The sequence below is a fragment of the Thermobia domestica genome, chromosome 6, assembly GCF_964235325.1.
Source record: "Thermobia domestica chromosome 6, izTheDome1.hap1.1, whole genome shotgun sequence".
Taxonomy (NCBI): Eukaryota; Metazoa; Arthropoda; class Insecta; order Zygentoma; family Lepismatidae; genus Thermobia; species Thermobia domestica.
The window spans coordinates 312,825,176-312,834,774 of NC_137459.1; the positions used below are offsets into that span (position 1 = coordinate 312,825,176).

Below are 9,599 nucleotides of genomic sequence, written 5' to 3' on the forward strand. Positions count from 1 at the left end.
CTTTCCTAGATTTGATTAGTTATAAGCTCTTGACATGTTAATTGTGACCGTCTAATAGAAGTAGCACAGGTTTCTCAGAAGTAGGATTTGCGAACTCTAAATATTTATTAAACCAAACAAAAAATTTTCCTTATTTATCCGACTACTCTCGTGATACACAACAAATAAACCAAGAGGTGCATCATCCATCAACATATGATTTTCCCTTTTCCTGGGGAAAACAAATATAGCAGGCACAAAATTACCAGTCGCGTTTATACTGTACATATTTTTGTAGTCATTAAAGCCCCTTTCTCAGATGATGTCAAAGCATTTACTTGTTTTTTTTTTTTTTTTTTTTTCTTTTTAACAAAGAGTGCAAGCACTTTAGACGGCTTATTGGGTACCATCATGATGCCTGCCTCGTTAACATTATAAATATCATTCGGGGAGAAATGATATTGATGAAAGGACTCCAATAGATCAAAAACTTTTTGAGTCTCGCGATTAAATCCCTTTGCCCTTACCATAGATGTCTTCTTAGGATCACGCGAAGAAAGGTTAGGGTGCCTCAGAGAAAACCGTAAGCCAGCGTTTTCCAGCAATCTTCTTGTCCCTGTTAAACGAGTGAGAAATACGTTCGCTTCAGTTAACTCGAACGCAAGAGAACGTAAATCGGTTAGTGTCAGGGCAAAAAGACTTTCTTCTAGTGTTAGTATGTGCTGGACTGTAATACGCAGCCTCAAGCGGACTGTAATCAGTTGAAACCTAGAATAGGTTTATTTCTTTCCGAAGGCTTCGAAAACCTTACATTTTCTCTTAAGTTTAACTTTGTTATTAAAAGTCAGTTCACTGTTTCCATTAATGAAGTCTCGAATTTCCTACAATGTCAGTCCACACCCTCATCCAATAGTTTCTCGATAATTGGCGCCACTTTATTAACCACTGCACTTTTATTAGTTTTCTTAGACTCGGTAGTTGTGCTATCTGATTTCTGAGAATATTTATTGGACTTCAGAAGATAGTGCTCAAGACAGGCCTTATGATAATAGAGATCTGCACCGAAAACAGGTAATTCATCCTCCAAGTCACAAGTTCTCGTAAATCCGTCATCTTGAAAGAGCATGGTTGAGGATAAAAATGTACTTGCACGATTTGATTCACATATTCTGTACTTTTAATTCCGTTGTGTTTCTCTTTCATACATACTACACATAAAACATTTCTTGCTTTCTTATTTGAAGGTGGTGATTGTCGAACTGGAATAACTACTCTCATTTTCTTTGCCATTGGCTCAGATTGAGATTTTTTTAACGTTGATCCAGCTCCTCAGTTTCACTACGTTCTCTTTTCTTTTTCTTCCGTAACAACACATTCTTGTTTGAAAATAACATATAGAATGCGTCATTACAATGATACACAAATTCTGCACCTCGCTGAAGATCCGACCGCAGTTATAACATCTTCTCTCCCTCGGAAAGACGACATTGTTTAATTTGAAGATTCGTCACGATTCTGGCAAATGATGCAGGAATTTCGGTCTAACACAGATGCACAAGAAGAGATGTCTCGGGATAGGGAGATGCCAAACAGGTTTTCTATAGTCATTGTCTAGGATATTGGTGTCAACTATGGATTTTTATTATTCCACTGTCCACATTAGTGTCTGCAACATTAGCTACATATTATATGAATAAACATGTTAATAATAATATTTGACAAATGCAATAACATTATTATTTCACTTCCTACGACACAGCAACCTATTACCTTTAATTTATCGATAAAATGAATGGACTATTTTAATTTGTTGAAAAGTAATAGCTTTAAAAGTTTTGCGCGTAGTGAGTGCTTTTCCGGTAATTTATTACACAGTCCAAAAAACTCTACACCCTGCGACACTTAAATTTAAATAGCTCCGTCATTTTTTAAGATCTACTAAAGATATTGGTAACGATAGAAAGCTAAGGTTATGTTCCTTTAATTAGTTTGGACTACGTTTTCATATTTTTAATAACTTCATAGTTATTTGTCATGAAATGAAAAAAGAGAAACGAGAAATACTATTTTTTGGCCCAAATAACCGTTATTTTTAAATATAGCGGCAACATGTAAACAATATATCCAGTTTTCTTACTTCTAGTATCAATTAACTTTAATTTGGTACAAAAACGAAGTTTCTAGGTTGTTTCTGTGAGAAGGTATTTCAGTTCAAATATAATTTTGTACTTGCGCGCGGGCGCCATTTTGAATATTGAATTTCACAATGAAGGCCCCGGTTGCGGAAGTGTTACCTTCGATTTTTTTCATTAATTGATCACCCTCTAACAGGTCCTGAAGAGATCTGCTGTCATCCTCGACTTTTCTACAGCTCTTATGGACAGAGCCTAGACTAAAGTTAGGTATTACGAATATACAGCTGATCACTAGTTCATCTAATAATTAAATATGAAATACACGTTGATTACATATGAATTACAGGAATTACTTTGGAAGTTTCTGACATTATGTCAGTGTATTATCCCCCCAGCAAGGATTTAGTGATTGAATTTTGTCCAAAATTATTCAGTGGGGGGAATTCCCCTGTTCCCCAAGGATTTCGCACCCTGTTTTTCACAATAAATTTCACTATTTCAATTCGATAATAAATAATGACTTTTATGTAGATCAATTTCATATTATAATATGCAGGGTTGGCTGGTTTAAACCAAGGTGTTTTTTTCAAAAAAAAACAACTGGTTTAAACCAAAAAACAAAAAATGTTCGCAAAAGTGTAAGTGTTTGTAAAATCTTGATGAACACACATTTGTGGGTTATCACGTTTCACTCCCGTATATTATTCGTATTATATTCAGACCTAAATTCCCCATTCATTACTCAAAAAGATTATACTACAAAAGCAACTTTTTTTAAAAAAAAAAAGTTTATAAATGTTTATTTTGTGATTTTTTGTAGTTGTTATTATTATGTAATTGCAATCGAAGAAAAATTCTAAATATTGTTTCGTTTCAATGTTTACTATTGATAAAATACATCTAAAATGTCGTACTTTGTGTGTGTGTGTGGCGGGGGGATCATACAGACCCCACGAGAGGCATTTAGTGAAATAAGTATCTTTGGTATCTATTTATATATAAATGAGTCTGAGCCAAAGTGGACTCAAATAATTCGTATCTTTATTCACTTTTCTTATTGATATGCAGATTAAGTCGGTGTATTTCTTTAATTTGGACCAATAAAAGTCGTTGTTAACTAACTTGAACTAAATTAGTTCTTCTGTACTTCGTAGTACTTTGAAATTGTTCATATGTAATTCTGTGTAATGGTTTCACTTGTGCAACTGTTTATCTTTTTGTCCTTCTGAAATGACTCTTGACAGTTATATTAAGAAGCATGTAAAGATCAGTGCAACGTATTTTTATCAGGATTCCTTCGTGAGTGAGTGGGCAGACGTATCGCATTTGTGGCCAATTAGTCCTGGTTCCGAGTTCAAATGGAGGACAATTTCTCTCGAATGTAACTCGAGAAGCGGTTTTTATTCCGCTTTAAGCTTATGTGACCCCTTCCAGCATAACCCGGTTGTTGCATAATAACATCAAGGCAAAACAAACTTATTTCTGTCCATATATGATACGAATATATAGAGCAAATTATTTAAACCATAAAAACCTGGTTTAAACCAAAAAAAAAAGTTTTTTTTTAAATAAAAACCATGGTTTTTGCCAACCCTGATAATATGTATTATAGGGCATTTTCCTCTTCTCTAACTACATACGTTATTCATTTTGGTAGAAAATCATTCTACAAAGACAGTCTCTCAGGCTTTCTCCTACTTCTCTGCCAGAGCCTTTTTCCGCACTTTACCCAACAAGATCCGGCGTTTTACCAAACGTCCTTAAAATATGAAGTAGATGCTAAGGAGGTATTTGTATGCAGATTAGCCTGGTCTCTCACTGAACCCCTCAATTGAATGTTTATGTAAATTATAGGCACAAGCAGTAAATATAGCTTACCTTATTCTACGTTTTTTAATGCATTTCTACAACAGATTATAGCTTTAGAGGTTCTTGTGAGGATTGGGTGACGTGGATTATCTAACCTAGCCATAAGTTGTCAAATTAGCAATTGTGCATCGTGCATGGTGATAATGATCCTGAGTTGAGGTGTAAAATTGCACTCGAAAGCGGAACAAGGGCATTTCGTATTCGTATCTCAGACGAGGCATGGAATGGGACGAATATGAAAATAAGGTTGCTGTAATAAATTTCCACAGGGTTGGTAAAAGTGAGACCAAGATTTTCGAAACACTTTTCATTTTTTTTAATAAGACTTGGCAGTTTTTAAAATCAAGACTTGGAAATGTCAAGTTTCACCCCCCCCCCCCCCCCGCAAATCTTGTAATGCTCGCTACACCGCTGATGGTATCTCTTCCTTATACCGATCGGAAAGTATCATGGTACACTTTTTTTGTGACAGCAGATTACACCATTTACTGCGATACTAAATTAATTTGTAAATACATTATATTTTTATATGATCTGTCTAGTGTTTTATAAAACATTTTTTATCATATGGTAAATTTGGTGAAAAACAAAGATTTATCCAATTTTTCAGTTTGGATTTCATTCGCTTATTTAAAATGCTACTTGGTGTAAAACAGGAAGTAAGATGTAGCTGTTAATAAAATAATTGTTTGTTTAGTCATGAATACTAAATAAATATTTTTGTTAGAAAATCTTAAAGAAATTAAGTACAATTTCAAGGAAAATCAATCTTATGCAGATAGGTTCTGTGTACAAAGGCTTAAACTGAAATAGTTACCCACAAAGGGGCCGCGGTGGCTCAGTGGTAGAGCGTTCACCTCTGGTGTTTGGGGTCCCGCGTTCGATCCCAGGCCCCGCCAAGTGAACTATGTGGTGGACAAACACCGTGTGTGTGGGTTTTCTCGGGGTTCTCCCGTTTCCTCCCACTTTCTTCATTCCACCATTTCATTCATTACTCATCATCACCGTCTCCTTTAGCCTAACTGGCATAAGCGTGGGACGTAAAACTCAGTTACCCACAAAGGTATAACATTTGGTCCGGGACAGTAGTTCTGGGTTGAATATGATAAAAACTATCTGGAATATAATTTATGGAGAAAGATAATAATAATAATAATAATAATAAGCTTTAAAAGCAGTGGTTTTAGTTTTCCGGAAGAAAACCAAAATTTTACTTTTTTTTTTTCAGGCGTCAAAATCAGTAGCTGCAACACATTTTTGGCTTGGCCCCCCTTCAAAAACGACGGGCCCCTCCTACATGAACGTGCTGGCTACACCCTTGTGTTGCAGTACTTTACAGCTTGGACTCCTTTTCATTATATCATAGTTTGAGCTAGTTATTAATGGTAAATTGAAATCATCTACAGTGAATATATTACCATAATAAAGACTCCAAAATCTTCAAATATGTAAATAAACTGATATTAAGATTTGACGATGGAGTAAAATATACACAAGCAAACCAATAAGTTTTTCCATTAATCGTTAATTTTATTCCTAACTGATCAAAAAGACATTTTTCTGCCTGTTTTGACATTTTCACTTACCGTAATAATAACTCTGCCCCCTCTTTTCATACCCGGTCTGTCACAGCGATGTACTTCATATTGTGGAATAAACAATTCGGAATCAAGTACACCTTCCTTTAGCCATGTTTCTGTTAATATGATGGCATCATATTCGTATTTGATTTACAAATTATGCAGTAGTACCCAGAAATGTCTCATTCGGATTTTTTCTTAATAATCTATGCCACGCATCTATATGATCTCCTTTTTACTTCAGCGTGAAGTGTCTCTTCAAGATTTTTTACAATTGCACTCATATTTTCATACAGTTTATCACGGATACCATAAATTTCAAGCGTATTTCTGCACCCATACGGATTCAGATCGAGTTGCAGCTGAGTATCTTTCAATTGTTTTTCCAGTTGCTGCACTTTTGCATTCAAACACACTACTTTTACAGTACACTCATTCATTACTTCTGCTTGGTGTCTTATTAATCTAGAATTCCCACCCACTTTTGAATGAGCAAGGTTTAGTGATTCCTAAGTCACGTTCAGTTTCAACACCTTTTTTCTTTATTTCAGAAATTTCAAAATGTTAAACTTCGAAAACATCTAATGTAGTAGATAAACCTTCCTCCATATCTGCATTACTCATACTTACGATATTACTACGCCTAGATTTTTACATCTTATTAATTTAACAAAATTTGACAGTTTAACTTTTTTTTTTCTTTTTTTTATACTTAAAACAAGTAAGAGAAGGACGCTACTCACCACGAAGGGGTGCCTGCACTTGGTGTTCCACTACCCAACCAGCCATCCAATGATTATTTACAATTCTATTTACAAATTTATAATTTCACATAATTCGTCCTGTACAAATTTCCATTTTCCCCTTGATTTTTGTCCATTACTAATTACTTTAAATTCTGATTTATGCGGGGGCACAGTGGTGGAGCGTAAAGACCCCATGCACCAGAAGTGAACATTTTATCACTGAGCACTTGTATAAATCAGAGTTTAAAATTATTAGTAATGGACAAAAATAAAGGGGAAAATGGAAATTTGTAGGGGACGAATTATGTAAAATTATAAACTTGTTAATACAATAGTAAATAATCATTGAATGGCTGGAAGTGCAGTTACCTCCTCGTGGTGAGTAGCGTCCTTAATTTACTTGTGTTAAGAAAATAATAATCATAATATAAAGATGTTAAACTCTCAAATTTCTTCTAAATTCGCAAATTTTGCAAATTTTTGACAGCGATGAGCGACCAGAAGATATAATTTATTTATTTTAATGTTGTTTTTATATATTTGAAGAAACTTTTAGGCCTTATAGGGTCCTCGTCCTATATTCTTTAGTCGTTTTTTTTTTAAAAAAAATATTGAAAAGTTGTTGTTTTTACCGGATTTTTCAAATTTCAACGGCGATGCGAGACCGAAAGATACGTAAATATTTTTTTTTCTTTCTTTTTTTTTTTTTCGTTATCTATACCAATGGCAACTCTTGCACACTATAGCGTTCCGGAAATAGAAAAATGATTTTTTTCCGAACCATCCTAGTCCCGACATCTAACCTTAGTGGACATATCTTGTCTCGAGACACTTTTCATCTATTTCCCATAATTGATAGTTTTAGTTTCTATGTGCAGCAGGAGTTTTAATACATTTTTATTTATTTACTGGCAACACTTCTAGAATAATTTCGATACAAGTGTATTTAAAAACCTACTTCAAATTTGGACAACAATATATACCGATAGTTATGAATTTCATTTTTGTTATCTGGTGGGTAAAAGCAAAAGCTACCTGTATTTCTAGAAAATTTTCATGCTAACGTTTTTCTAGTAAATAATTTACGTGCTGTTTGTAAAAGAAGCTAACTTGTGATTTATACATTTTAGATTCGTGATTGGCCAACACGTAACAATATGAATAGAATGGGAATGAAGAAGAATATACATCAGCAGAAAGAAATATAATTCAGGAAGTCTTCCATGACGTAACCGTTCCGTATTTGTGTATGGTAAGAGTGTTTTTTTTTTTTTTTTTTTTTTTTTTTCACGCACTACGTTCAAATAGTAGGAATAATGTGTACAATTAACTACAAAGAATGTAGATTTAACATCATTTCCATTAATTTTTGACACTGACTAAAGTATTTTATCTTTCAGCATATTTTATCATTTACATTATTCCCGAGTTTTCAAATACTATTTAATTTTACAAAGTACTTGTTTCAACGACTGCCCTTGGTAACAGTTTCGGTTTTATTTCGAGAAAGTTACTGTGATCCTACCTTTTTTAATTTAAGTAGGAATGAATTTCTTCTTGATTTTGCCTTGGCTAAGTACTATGTGAAGAAACTTATGAAATCCTTTCTTTCCTTCCAACATTGTCTCGTTCTTTTCTTGTGTTGCTCTCTCTTTTTTTCTTTACCTTTCTTCTTGAAACCCTTAAATGTTTAAGCCAGGAGCGTCATTTCAGATTTTGCTTTTAGGGGCAAGACCCCTTGATATAAGTAAAATTTCGCGTTTTTCACTGATTTACTACTATTCTATTGATAATATATATATCAAACTCAGGAGGGGCAATTGCCCCTCCCTGCGCTCCCTAAATGACGCCGCTGGTTTAAGCTTCCTTCATGAAACCTTTTTGCTATTTTTCTTCCGCGTTTATCTCTATTTCCATTATATAGGGTTCTTACAAATCTCGAAATGTCAGGGGAAACGAAATTGTATGAAAAAAAGAGAGGAAATGGTCAGGAAAAAGGTAAACCTGAAATCAGAGAAAATTGGGACTTCGCTTAGGAGATGAAAAATTTTTCGATTTTGCTTATATGTTCAGATAAGCCCGTAATTCAAGCACAGAAGACCAATGGAGCTCAATGAAGCAAGTTAATCAAATATGAAGCAGTCAATTTAAGGAATTTTTCTACTTAGCAGTATCATCTAACGCTTTTAAAACATTTTAATAATTTGCACAACGGGAGGCCCAAAAGTAGGTATACTGTCCAGTACTGATCAGCTCACTGTATTTCATATGATTTCTTATTGTTATTCATCAATTTCTTTATTATTTGTTCTTAAATCCTTTATACTTAAACCTTAATCTCAGAAAGCCAAAGCAAATAAACCCATAAGCTAGAATTTTACACTTGATCAATGCAAGGGTGTATACCTACTTTTAGGGCAACCCTATATTTTTATTTATTTATTTTTTACATTTAAGAAATTTGTACAGAAATTATTATTGCAGTAGATAAGTACTGTTTTTACTGTTAGTAGCTATCATATAGCGCTACTTAGCTGTTATATACATGCTGTTCCTTAAACAATGACCGCACTCTTTATTGCTGTTTTGAGGCAAAATTTTTCTAATTCCAACTTCGGGTATCTTCGGAAAAAGTAAACCAGGTTCGAATCTTCAAGCCAACCTTTGCAATCGGAAAAAATGTGTAGATGTGTTTTTCTTCTTGTAAATATAATAAGACTTGTTACCAAGTGTAGAAAAAAAGCAACATTGATTGAAATACTTAATGATATAATATTTCGAAACTTTGTATTAATGTCAGCACATGCTTGTTTGTCATTTAGCTTTCCATACGTTAAAGAATATTTAGATATGTAAAGGAATATTTCCATGTGTAAAAGCAGAATGGAAGAAAGAAATCGAATATAATTCTCGCTTGCGTAGTAAAATAAAAGACAAAGTAGAACAAAAACAGCGTTTGCAGTGGATATAAAGGTAATTGTCTTGAAATTTTTATATTTCGTTACATTATGGTAGCATAGAGTCGTCATGTTAGCTCAGTGGTAAATTGTTAGATCTCAAATCATAAGGTCGTGGGTTCGATTCCCATCTTGGTAAATTCTCGTTTTTTTTTTTCTAGTATGAAATATTTTCTGCAATGCATAAAAAATTGTATAAAATAATTACATTCAAATACATCAGTTTTATATATATTCATATAATCATTACATAACATAAGTAATTATTGTTTTTGAAATATAACGTTTGGGAAAGGTGTTATACGTCGGTATTATATATGTGAATGTTAAAGA

At 33.6% G+C, this 9,599-nt stretch overlaps 1 protein-coding gene across 1 annotated transcript in view; it reads left to right on the top strand.

Moving 5' to 3' along the window:
• LOC145688549 (uncharacterized) overlaps positions 1-7,566 on the top strand; it is an 89,333-nt gene extending 81,767 nt beyond the window's left edge. Inside the window, exon 4 of the mRNA XM_081762945.1 lies at positions 7,440-7,566. The gene's annotated coding sequence lies outside the window, so the exon portion shown is untranslated. The remainder of the gene's footprint in view (positions 1-7,439) is intronic.
• Positions 7,567-9,599: the final 2,033 nt, after the last annotated feature.